The following is a 13,826-nucleotide window of genomic DNA, read 5'->3' as shown; positions in this document are numbered from 1 at the left end:
CATGATAGCTTCCCTTTAATTTTGAAATTAAAAGCAATCTTTAAAAATAGGTAAGGCACAAGAGCTTGAAGAGCACCAAGGAACATATCTGCAAGCTCGCTTAACTTACCCTATTTATTTTAAAAGATAGTTTTTCATCTCAAAATGAAGGAGACGTGACCATGCTGTAAAAACATTGCTACCCCAGGTGCCATTTTGGGGATCCAGATCTCAGGGTCTCTTTCACTGTTAACATAATAGACACCACGGTGGTCACTAGCAACTAGTAGATATGGCAGTAAGTATATCCAGAATGACAGGAAAAACTAGTTAGAATAAAGGCTATTGCCAAGAGTCAAATATATGTTGAAATTGTGGGGAAACCTTTGTAACCATCAGGTATCCTTGAAACTGATAGGCAAATACCCAAAAGAGAATGCTTTAAAGATGTTTATAGTGCAAAGATGTAGAAGGGGATTGTTTTTGCCTAGCTAATGTTGACTTGACATATTAGCTTTCTACATGCAGGGAGACTGATGATTATTTGTTTCTTTGTTGGATTTATTGGAGCATATACACTTTTAAGTAGGTGGGTCAAATACCAGATGAATAGAATCACAAATTGTAACCAGGTTATAGTGAGTAGGCAACCAAGAGTGTTATCATAACTTGCAGGACCTGAGAGAGCTCCAAAGCAGTTTTGATGTTGCTCCAGTTGGAAGCTTGGAACCGCAGAAGATCTTCTAGAGATGTTTCCAGTATCTGAAGAGAGCAAGAGTTTGGGGCACTTGGTAAGCTGATGCAGAAGGAAATTCAGGTTCTTCCTCAATACATTTAGCTTTAATAAATGAACTTAAGAATGATGGCCCAGTGAAAAGCTTGCTTCTTCAGGAAGATCATATTAATTAAATCAAATCCTAAGGACTGAGGTCTCTTCTGCCTGAAGCTGAGCTCATGGCAGAAATGTTTGGAATAGGCAGAAAGACTGCATATTTAGGTATATTTTCTGTTTTGTTTGATTTTGAAAATTTCAGTGGCATGGCTAGTATCTCAAAACTATCAAATTAGCTGCAGGTTTAAGGAAGAAAGTCTACAGACTCAAGTTCCATAGGAGGTGAGATCGGTGGAGATAAGGGTGTTGATTACACATGCACAAAACTGGATTCATGACATGAGGGAAAGCCAGCCCATCTCTGGGCAGATAATACTAGTCATCAAAGCAATATTAATTGTTTGCCTTTAGAATCCCGCAAGCCTCTTTTGCCAACTATTTGCAAAACTCAGAATTCTTTATATATATTCTGTATATATTCGAACTACACAATTTCCCTTCAGCATCCTCCATAAGCAGCTGGGTGTGTCCAGTAACTAGCAGCTACCAGACACAAAGGCCATAGAGATGTTTCAAGAAAACATCTTCTATCCATCAAGGGCAATGTATCTAGGAAGGTGTATGAAAACTGAAAGAGAGATCATGCTTTTTATGGGAATAGAGAACACAGGATGTCCTGCCATAATCTTTTGGAGATTATATTATTTTTAAAAAAACACACAGTTCAGATCCACAACTTAAAAAAAAATAATGCAGTTTTGGCATTAAATAGATGTTGAACGAAAGAATCCCTGTGCATTAGTGACAAAATCTACAATGGTGTCCATGACGCTATACATTGGAAATATATAAGCCAGTAGCTCTATGGCATTTCTATATATTGGTTATCTATCAATACCCTCAGAAATTTCAGATAGTGCGTGCAGACAGAAACAAAGCTAAACCAGTGTCACAGAATCTATGCAAATGACATGCAGGGAAGCCAGTATTCTGCCCTATGGTTTCAAATAGTTTCATGACTTGATATCCTTCAGAAGTGATTGATTATGTGCCATCAAGTTAGTGTTGACTCTTTGCAACCACAAAGATGGAATTTCTCCATGATGATTTGTCCCTAACCCCAAGTCTTCCAACAGTGTACCCATCTTCACCATCTCGAGTCCATCCACCTTGCTGTTGATCATCCTCTTCTCCTCTTTTCTTCCACCTTTCCCAGCATCACAGCCAGATGCTGAACCAGAGAGCTAAGTCTTCAGATAATGTGTCTGAAGAAAGATAATTTGAGCCTGGTCATTTGTGGCTTGAGTGAGAACTCTGGGTTGATTTGTTTGACGATCCATCGGTTTATTTTCTTGGTTGTCCATTATATTCTCTGGAGTCTTCTCCAACACCAACGTTCAGAAGTATCAATAATCTTCCTGTCTTGCTTCTTCAAAGTCTAACTTCTATAGAGTGTCACAGGGAATACCATTGCCTGCACTATTCTGATCTCTGAAGGTACAGTATAGACATATTATAGAATCTGAATATCTTTTCTTTCTATTTCATTTTTGTCCCATTTTTTTCACTATGCTCCTTGAATTTATTAAAAGACTTTGCAGATCCTTTGCATTTTGGGCTATTAGAGTAGTGTCATCAGCATAGCACAAGTTATTGATGTTTCTTCCTCCAGTTTTAAAACTATGCTCATCTTCTTCCAATCCAGTTCCCCTTTATATATATTCTGCATATAGGTTGAATAAATAAGGGGAGGGTATGCAGCCTTGCCTCATTCCTTTGCCAACCTGGAGCCTGTCTGTTTGCCATGTTCTGCCCGTACTGTGGCTTCCTGATTTGTTTATAGGTTTTGCATGAGGATAATGAGGTGTCTGGGATTCCCATTTTTCTAAGCACATTCCACAGCTTGATGTGATCAATAAAATCAAAGGCCTTTCTATAACCAATGAAGCACATTTTGACTTCTTTTTGGTATTCTTTGGCTTTCTCAGTTATCCAGCATGCATCAGCAATAATGTCTTGTGTTCCTCAGCCTTTTCAAAAGCCAGCTTGAACATCTGGCATCTCTTTTTCCATGCAGAGCTCTAATCTATGTTGGATGATCCTAAGCATTATTTTGCTAGCATGTGAAATTAAGGATATTGTATGACAGTTTGCATACTCTGTTAAATCTCTCTTTTTTTGTATTGAAATGTAGGCCGACCTTTTCCAGTCTGTTGGCCACTGTGTAGTTCTCCAGATTTGATGGAGATACTTTTGTCTTTCATGGCTTTGGCTTCTCTTCTCTTCTTGGCAATTTCTATGGTTTGTTCCGACATCCAGCTTGCTTTCTTCTGTTTCTTCATCTTTGGCAGTCTCTTTTCACATTCATCCTTCTTTCAGTTCATTCCACAATTCCTTTGGTTCTCTATCAATGAGGCTCAGGACTTCAAAGCAAATCCTGTTTTTCTCCTTGAAGATGGTGGGTATTGTTCTAGATCATATTGTGGAAACTGGTTGGCTTTCTTCTTCTTTGTTAGCTTAGCTTGGAACTTACAACATGAGTTGTTTGTGATCTATAATTGAGCTCCTCCACCTCCTTTTAGCAACAATATAGTCAATTTGATTTGTATGTTCTCCATCTGGTGATGTTCATATATGGAGGCATTGTTTTGGTTGTTTGAAGAAGAAGCTATGAAGAAGTCATTAGAGTGGCAGAAATGGATAAGCCAGTCTCCTGATTCATTTGTTTCCTAAGCCATATATTCCAACTACATTTTCCTCTTTAATGTTTCCAGTTTTGATGTTCCAGTCTCCAGTCACAAGCAGCACATCTTGCTTACTTGTTCTGTCAATCAAATAGAACTTGATCATAAAACTTTTCAACCTCCTCTTCTTCTGCATTGGTGGATGGATCATAAACTTGAATGAACATCATATTAAAGGGTTGTCTACAAACTCGAATTGATATTATTCAGTCATTCACTGCATTGTAGCCAAGTACTGTTATTGCTACACCCTTCCTAACTATAAAAGCAGCACTATTCCTTCTTTGTTTTTCATGTCCTCAGTGTTAAAACAATGTGATCCCCTGATTGAAAGTGTCCAATCCCAGTCCATCACAATTCACTAATGCCTGGGATGTCAATTTGTAGTAATTTCATTTCATCTTTCAGAAATAGTAGATTATAATTCTTATCACCACAACAAACATAACAATATTGACTGGGATAATGAATTCTAGTATAGTACATTTGAAAATTGCTAGATTGGTAAGAAATGGGTCTAAACTAAGCTCCCAGTGATTTGGAAGAAGGCCAGGATTCAAATAATTACTCTTCCCCTCCCCTCCAAGATTTATCTATTTCCTTGATATCAATTATTATGTAGATCTGTAGTCCCCACTTAGAGACCCCAGTGAACTCCAGGACAGTTTATTTGGCTCCTGCCAGATTCTCTTCCCCACCTGATTTTTTTAACAGAAGGAAGGAAGGAAGGAAGGAAGGAAGGAAGGAAGGAAGGAAGGAAGGAAGGAAGGAAGGAAGGAAGGAAGGAAGGAAGGGAAGGGAAGGGAAGGGAAGGGAAGGGAAGGGAAGGGAAGGGAAGGGAAGGGAAGGGAAGGGAAGGGAAACCTGGCATTTGCAAAGCAAAACCAAACAAAGCTCCAGCTCCAGCATCATCTTCATTCCCAAGAATGATTCTGTGTCCCATAAGCTTTCTTAAAAATACAAGTGACAAGCAGCTGCCACCCAGTGCAAAAGACGTCAGCATATTTAGGACAGAGCTTAAATGATACTTCACTGGTATGAATGCAGTAGAAAGACCAGGATTGGGAATCCCCCTCCTGATCTATTTTATTCTTATGATTTATATCCCATCTTTGGGTCTCAAGGAAGGCTGGCTTCTCAGTTAGATTCTCTCCAGCTCGTGTCCTGCCTCTCCAGCCCACTCCTCCTTTCTCAAGCCAAATTTTTCCCCTGCGCTTGGGTATATTATTTGTATGTTTCTCCTCTGCTTCCCCAAATATAAAAGTGATGGAGACAACCTTGCACAAGAAATGCCTGGCTGGGTCATTTTCAGTTCAGTCCTGAACAAAGGCAAAAATCATAACTCTGCCTACTTGAGATTCTGAGCAGACCCATTTTAGAATATAGACCACAAGAGATTTTAATGAAGGTAATGCAGATTGTATTACTTTACGGACCGTATGGCATGTAGCATTAGACTACATCAGTGATGAGCAACCTTAAGCCTAAAGGCCTAGCACCCTTTTTATAGCTGTCAGAACACCCCTAAGTAGTGAAGACTCATTTTTAGAGAATTAAACCTGCAACTGAAAGAAACTCCATTTGCTCTCATTCACATTGATGATATCGAGCCATCACTGGCTGTATCCTCTATAGTTCTCAAAGCCCTTGTTTTGTTAAGGGCAACCTAACCTTAACGCTTAAGCCTAACCCTGCACTAAATGGAAGGAGATCTAGATTTAACTCCCCATTCTCCTCTTCTATTCTGTTCACTGAGTAACTTTGCACCAGTTACCACCTCTCATCTTAACCTACCTAGAAGAAATGTAAGTGTAAAAAAGTAAAGTAAGAAGAGCAAATGAGCTACCTTGAAGCTTCTGGGAGGACAGATGGGATAAAAACTTAAGTAATAAATTAAAGGCACTGGAGTTGATTCTTCTACCCAGCAATACTTGCACACAGGCCTCAACGCTCTCCCCAGTTGCCCTGAATACAGGATGAAGTCTTGTTGCACGACTCTGAGTCAACCAAAGCCCTTGAGGTCTTGCCAGAAGAAAGGGTGTTTTACAGCTGACACAACATAAACAAAGAGGCAAACATTCTGGGGGTGGCAAGCATCTCCTGTTTGTCCTCTTGCACCTGAGGGGGAGGCCGAGAGCTTGTGAGTCACAGCTGAGGCACTCCATCCATGCCCTGTGGAAGAGCGGCTGTCATCTGCTATGGAAGCTCCTCACTGAAATCTGTCACAGCCCAAGGATTGTTTATCCACTTCGGAGCCTGCTTGGGCAGACCTGGACTGGGGATAGGGCAGGGGAACGAAAAGGCGGTGGTGAAATTTGTTCCGAAGATAAGAAACCATTCAGGCATTGAGACAGCTCAGGAGACAGGACTGCTAGCCCAGCTGGATTCCTGGGCTTTCCCAGAGCCCTGACATGTGAGGAACCTCAAACATAAAGGAGCTTAGGCTGAGGGGCACTGGTCCTCCTGGCCACATGATTGAAAAGAATTCAAACTTCTTCCACGGGTGGACCCCACCTTCACCCCAATGTTTTGCCCTGACATTGTGTCCTACTGCTTCTATAACACAGGGACATAGCCTGATGTACAGGCCTTCGTGTGGCCTCTTGAAAGCTTTGGCTATTGACACCAAATTGTAATTTCTACTCTGATAAAAGGAGAAAATTATTATATTCAAGACTTAAGAGTATTTATATTAACTGTTTAATTAAACTGGAAGGAAGCAAAATGAGGGTTTTTGTTTACTGCTTTTCGGAGTATCTTCCCTAGCGTACCATTTAATTGCCCATTGTGACTCGCAGACCCTCCCAACCATTGATTTAAACTGAACTGCCCTTATCAAGCATGGTTAGACCTATTATCTTTGGAATATTTAATAGGCAAACTTAAGTTTGATATTTTTAAGTCAGTGCAGCAATCTGGTGAACAGACTGAGCTGCTATAAAAAGGAAATCCCTGATATCACTTTTGCACTTGCCACAAGCTTATTAAATGTCTTAACCGGCCCTCCAATGTGCAGTGGGTGGTGGGCTAAAAGGGCTCATTTTCAGGTCATGCAGACAAAGGGCTTTTTCTGAGTGCTTCTTAGCTGCCAAAATCCACTTTTTAAAAATATTTGTTTTACCTCCTGAAGGCCACTGGAAGTGCTGAACTGATGGAGTGTGTCACTAGAAAGAGACTTTGTCCCATGTTCAACTTTTTCAAGTTGGAGGGTTTAGTAAAATAGGGGTGTGAAGCCTCTTACAGGATCACACACTTATTTTACTACTTTTCTAAGTGGAAAATTGTGTACCTGTATGTAGGTGGTTCGTGCAAAATGTTGAGAGAGCAATCTTAGGGTGCTTCAAGGGCTATAGAATAGATATAGGTTGTCTACTTTTGCCTCAAAGATATTTATTATTGGTATTGTTATTGTTGTGGTTGTTATGAAGCTTCATTAATAGATAGCCCTAGAAAATGAGTGAGAAAATTGAGCAACACAGAAGCCCTGCCAGGGAGCTAGTCAAGAACAAGACTTTGATGCCACAGACGGAACCACCTGAAGGTGCCCAGAGAGGTTTTGTATCTGAAGTTAAGCCCTGAATGGAGGGAGACAACAACGCTCCTTGGAAGAAAGGCAGATTATTCTTGGGAGATTTCACCATAGTTCTGCTGCTGTTGTCCTCCTTCTCAGTTGTGTAGAAGGAGGCATCTCTTACTTCACTGAGGCATCGCTAGAGTAGAACTTTAGGGCAAATCCTCAGGATCCTGTTTGATACAATGAAATAGAGGAGCTGAGTTACACTTTTTGCAAGACACATAATCTCAAGAGCAGGGGATTAAGGCTAGAATCTAAAGTGACCTAACTACTAGTAAGCAAAGCTGTTGGGTGTGAAACTCCACCTACTGATCAGTGGGCAGGACTCCAGAGAGGCCATCACCACTGCACCTCAAACTGAACTGTCCTCCTCCTCAAACCCAGCCCATTGGGCAACATCTCTTTAAACAGGAACTTTACAAGTGGCTGCATAGCTCTTTGGACACGTTGGCTATAATGCCATAGCTACTTCCAGAACATCTGCATTCATGATCTCATTTCCTCTTGTACTGCTTTCAAATTGCTCCTCAAAAGCCACTTTTTCTATCAAGCTTCTGCTGCATTTCGCTAGTTTCCATACCTTGCTGTTACTCACCCTGTAACTCAGCTGAATACATAGAACTGAAAAAGAGTACTTTTCTGCACTGTTTAGTCCTGCCCCCATCATTTTTCTTCTGTATTAAATTTCAGATCCCAAATACTTTGGCATAAGAACTCTCTATAATGCTCTGCATGCTGATGGTGTAATAATGGAGGAGCAGGAGGAAGGAAAGGGTATTCATAATTCAGGACAAGCAGCAATAGATTTAAATAGTCTGTGAAGGTTGTAAATGTGAGGTTTGGTCACAAAGTTACTTTTTCATCACTGTCGTAACTGCAAATGGTTGCTAAATGAGGCAGTCACTAAACAAGGACTACCTGTAGAACTAATTACCAAGAGAAGAGACAGTGACCTCCCCTTCAGTAAATATCTCTTATGGATACTTTAATTTGGATTCTTGCATAAAGTCGAGGGCTGGACATGAAAGTCTCAAAGTGTGTTGTATTCATACAACACACTAAATCAGGTCAGTTATAGGCTTAATGAATGAATTTATACAACATGCTAAGGTTGGTAACTTTTACGCTTGGTTAAACCTAGCCTTTTTCTTAATTAAGGAGTCAGTATATTATGTGAACCCAGAAAATGGGCTAGCTAAGCAACTGAGTTAAGTACATATTCACACACACCACTTACCACAGCATGAAAATAACCATTGTTAAGGGAGATGTTCTCATGATGTCACCCCTGTTTAATCCCCAGTCCACTGCTGAGACAGCCTGAAGTCAACTTTAGGTGTTCTACAGTTAGCGGTCTATTTCCCTCTTATCCTGACACATGTCTTATACATGACCAATCTACAGGGCCTCAGTGACAAACCTGGGGATGACATGGTCATGGACAGCATCCATCTGGCTCCTATGACCACCTACATTTCCTTTAGGCATCCTCCTTTCCATCTAGCCTCTGAGCACCGCAAAGTGTTCTATTGCCACTTTGTCTTGGCTATAAAAAAAACCAGATTTCTGGCTTTTACAACTTATTTTTTCTGTTTCCTTTTTGTTTTTTTTAAATAGGAGTATCAACTTTCTAGGAGTTGGGCACATCACAACAGTGGTTGATATACCTGTTAAAAGCCTACTATCAGTTGTACTCCAGTTTTAAACATCAATCTCAAGAAATGTTGATCCCACGGAACACTAACGTTCATGCGCTAGCTTGTCTGTAGAAATAATATCAGATCGATATTCCTGCAGAAGACTGAAACAAAGCAGGAAAATAAATATGTTCCTGGATCCCAGGAAGTGCTGGGATAGATCTAGAAAGTACCCTGCTACAATTTACAAATACCCCACCCAACTATCTCCTAGAAGGTAAAGTGGGCAGAGATAGAGATTTCTGGGTGTCTGTATGGCAAGCCTTTTACAGAATGATTGGCAGTTGTTGTTCCCAGTAGGTAATGCTAGATGGGAGAGGAAAGAAAAGTAGGAGATCCATCAATCACTACCTGAAACTGTCCCACATTACATCTTGTAAGGATAGCAGCATTGCCAGTCACATTGCCAGGGCATTGTATAGCTCAGCTGCGGGGGCAGTGCTATTTATGTTGACATAGACTTTTTTCCCAATTCAAGGGCAAGGAACGTGCATATTAATGCACGAGGAAAAGCTTTATGCTGTATGAAGACAACCTATGATTCTATCTTCCAAAATATTTGATTCCCCTAGAAGAGAGATGGGACCCTCTGGCTCTCTAAGATGTTGTTGAACAACAACTCCCAGGATTCTGAGCTAGGATGGCCATTGGTGAGAGATGTCAGGAGCTGCAGTTCAGCAACATTTAGAGAGATTGTAAGTCCCTCTATCTTTGGAGAGAGAATTGTTCACAGATAGATTTTCTGGGTAAATCACATTATGTCTCTGGGATAGAGCAACAGGAAAATGAATGAATGTGGGCTAAATAGTGATGGAGATTATGCATTCCAGTAAACCTATACCAGCTGGCAATAGAAACTTAATGAAGGTAGGGGAGGCAGGTAGCTTAGGGCCTCCTATTACAGGGGGCTTACCTAGCTCCACCTTACTGCCCATTCCTTCTACAAATCTGACTGTGCTACCAGACATCAGCTGCAAAAATCCAGGCAGCCACTAGATGACAGTAAAGAGCTTTCTGTACCTCTTTCCTGCAATGTCAAATGGTTACCCAGGTTTTGTAGCCCAGACATGTTAAGCCACGCCTAGGGCCCCAACAGAAGATGTAGGGGAAGAGCAGTGCAAAGAAAGAGGGGGGGGGAGGAGAACCCATCTCCTCTGCTGCAGCTTCCAAGTCCGTCACACCCTGAGAGGCCACAGCATCTTCCAAATCAACTGCTGTCAGCTGTCAGCTGTCCTCTTTCTCTTCTTGTTCTCCTTCTCCTTCCTACTTGAGAAAAGAGAGAAAGAAAAGACAGCACATCTGCGCTGCAAACATCTGGACAAGCACTAGGTGGCAGGAAAGAGTTAGAGGTTTTTGTATATCTGTGTTGCCATCTAGTGGTTGTCTGGATTTTTGCAACCCAGAAAGAGAGAGAGAGTCTCCCTCCTATTTCTTTTCACTTAGTTGCCCCAGCACTGGGAAGGGCTTGGCATCTGACCTTGCTCACCCTTGGTGGGTGTCAGAGCGGCTTGCTTGGGGCCCAGGGAGCCCTACTTACATTCCTGATGCCAGCTCAAATTTTCCTGTCATGGAAAAGATGACTTTCTCCATAATCCTCACTCTTTTGTAGGTGATTCGTGATATCAGCCTACCACCGCAACTGACTTGTCGGTTTTGCCTGCTTGACTAACATGATGCTACCTGCCTGCATGGCTTGCCAATGCAGATTGCCAGTTGTATCCATGCATCGCAAACTCAAAAGACATCATGGAAGAGGAACCGAAGGCATCTATTGTCCTGTGCGTTGGGTAAGTGGCTGGATTTAAGAATGATGTGACTGCATACCTTTGGTATCCTCAAAGAAGGATACCAGTTCTCCTTCTTTTGGGCCAATGGGAGGGAAGGCTGCAGAGCAATCTGTGTTGCCTGAACAACCTTATCTGCAATCCAGATTTAAAGTGTATATGCCAGCTCTGAATTCACACACAAATACATTCATGCTATATACAACAATATCACGTTCTCCACCTACCTGCATGCTCTTGTTTCAGATTTGAGAGAATAGATCAAGTCTGGGACCATTCTGACCTCACCTTTGAGGACTGCATGTTGAAAAGAGTAAGCTGCCTAAAAGCTCAGCCTGAAAATCAAATGCTTAAGCAATTACTTAAAAGGAAATGGATGCCACCAGTTCTCCTTGGATTGGTGGGCTCTGAATAAAAAAAATGATTGTTGTTATCATGATTCACAAACCAGGGGTGGTTTGGTTCTTGTAACACTGCAAGCCAATCCCAAAGAAACCTTGTGATGGTTTAGCATGATGCAAGAACCCAGCCTTTCTCACATTTTTCTAATAGTGCACATGGACAGTAAATGATGAGCAGTGAGAACATGTAACAAGACCTAGCCAAAGCACAATATTGTACTGTGTACACACATGGGTTTGGGAGGCAATCTAGACTCCCAGGGGGGCCTCTTGAGACAGCCATGTTTGGGGGACAACCATGTTAGCCCTTGACTGATCCAGTCTACTCTACACACAGAGTCCCAATTGCCTTTCCCTGGGTCAGCCTCTCTCGTTATGGGAAACTACCCCATTTCCAGGGATGTCTACCATTAACAAAGGCAACACGTTCTGGGATGCTATGAAAAGACATGGCCTTGGTTGGGGGCTGCTACTTCCAATACCAAAATAACTTCATTCAACTATGTACTTGGGGTATGTGAATGGATATGCTCTGCTTGCACGTTGTGCTTTCTGTGATAGAGATGACTTGCTTCACTTGGTCATCTGCCTTAACTGGTAGCATTGCTTTGAAGGAAACACTTCCTTCTTTCTGGAAAAATGTCTGGAGCATCTATTCTGTTGCTTAGAAGGCTGGTGCTTGCGTGCTTCACTTTGTGATTTTCCTTCAAAGCTTCAGTGAAGCAATGTGCCTTTTGAAGCTCTGCTGAACTATACCAGATGGCTTCATCTGAGGTGGTTGGGGGGAATGGTTCCATGTGTTGCCCCATCTCTCAAGCAATATAACATCTAGGCTTGGGTAGCCCTTATTTTTAATTCTAGGAGGAAAACGTCTAGTCTTGGACAAGGAAAGAGTTAACCCAACTAGTAATTCTGCACAGACACACACCCCAAGGTTCAGCTTTCTTGTTTCAGGGCTGTGTACAAACAGGAACCTTGTGCCGGCGGGTGGGCAGACAACGTGGAGACAGCCATGTATTTTACTACAGCTGCCAAATAAAAATTAGAGAAAAAAGAAAGAACAAGAAAGGAAAGAGTTTGTCTGACGTGTTTAAACCCATGTTGGGAGTACGCCACTACACACAGATGTACACACACACACAGCTATTTCTCGTTATTGTTGAAGGCTCTGTATCAGGGGAGAGCACCTATTTTGCCACTGAACCCCCAGTTCAAAGACAGACACGTCCATATATGGCTGAGAGAGATCTCTGCCCCAGATCTTGGGGAGTTGCTGGTAGTCAGAAATAGACAACACTGAGCTAAAGGACCTATGGTCTGATTCAGTATGAAGCAACTTCTTAATGGAAGCCTGAATGTCCAACAGCTGGAAAACTAGATGAGTTTAGCATTAAGGATAGGTATAAACCAGTCCCCGAGCATGCATAGGACATTTCCCAAACGCTAAATAAGCAGAGAACATTCCTATCTCAGCTTTTTTCTTGTATAGATACAGTATTTTGGCACTGGAATTTGAGGGGCTCTAAGAAGAATAGCTAAAGAGAGAGTCATTCCCTTTCATTTGGGGAAAAACTCAGTTTCTCTTAGATTTCTTGGTGAAAGTTGGGGAATTTTACATGTGTGTGCTTGTGTATATACATTGCAAACTGCAATGCTGAGCACGAAAAAGCTCTAACATCATGTGATATTTTGATTTGGGGCCACCATCTTGGGATGCTGAAAGTTCATTTGGAATGTGAAGACAACAGATTTCAAACTTAAATGTGGAAAGAAATATCTCAAAATGCAGGTGCCGTTCCTAAGGGACAACGGTTTTAGTGTATGCAGGATAGAAAATGTACTGACACTTTTGAACTTTGGTGTTCAGGAGAAGATTCCTGAGAATACCATGCACAGCCAAAAAGACAAACAAATGGATCATCAAACAAATCAACTCAAAGGTATCGCTCGAGGCACAAATGGCTAGGCTCAAATTATCCTACTTTGGACACATTATGTGAAGACCTAGCTCTCTAGAGAAGGCTGTAATGCTGGGAAAGGTGGAAGAAAAGAGAAGAAGAGGATGATCAACAGCAAGGTGGACGGACTCATGATGGTGGTGATGGCTACACTGTTGGAAGACTTGAAAGACCAGGTCAGGGACAGATCTTCATGGAGAAAATCTATGTGGTCACTAAGAATCGGACACTGACTTGATGGCATGTAAGTAAGTAGGACATCAATTAAGATGTAAGATGGCATCAATTAAGTAGGACCAGATAATTTCATTTAGAATAATTTCCCCAAATTAATAAGATTAAAAAGGTTTCCTTGAAATAGCTATTATCTCAGTTTTAAATAAGACAGATCTGATTCCAATTTTTGTTTCTCCCCTGTTTGACACTTCACAGTTTTATCTTATTAAAATGAAATGTACAAAAAAAGTTTGATTGAAGTATGAAATATGATTCACTTATGACATGAAAGAGCGCAAAGTCTTCCTAAAAGCCAAACTCATAAGCAATTCCACATACAGTAGTACAATTCTACTCTTTCTTTTCATTATGCTTCTTATTTTATGCTCCCAGCAACCTTGTAAGGTAGAATGGATTGAGGCATAGTGGTTGGCCTAAGGGTTCTCAATAAGCTTCATGGATTAGAGTTTTGAACCATAGTCTCTTTAGTCTTCACCTGGACACTTAACTTACTTCCCAAACCTGGTGCCCTTCAGATTTGCCCAAATACAAGCCCCATCACTTCATGCCATTGTGAGCAGTTGCCTCAATTAGTCCATATTGAGGGGTAAAGAATTAATCATGGTTGTCTGTGTTTGGGG

Source organism: Python bivittatus, unplaced genomic scaffold (genome assembly GCF_059951505.1).
Source record: "Python bivittatus isolate LINGU-HERP-01145 unplaced genomic scaffold, Pbiv_v1 ctg000410_np1212, whole genome shotgun sequence".
Lineage (NCBI taxonomy): Eukaryota > Metazoa > Chordata > Lepidosauria > Squamata > Pythonidae > Python > Python bivittatus.
This window is presented reverse-complemented; position numbering follows the sequence as displayed.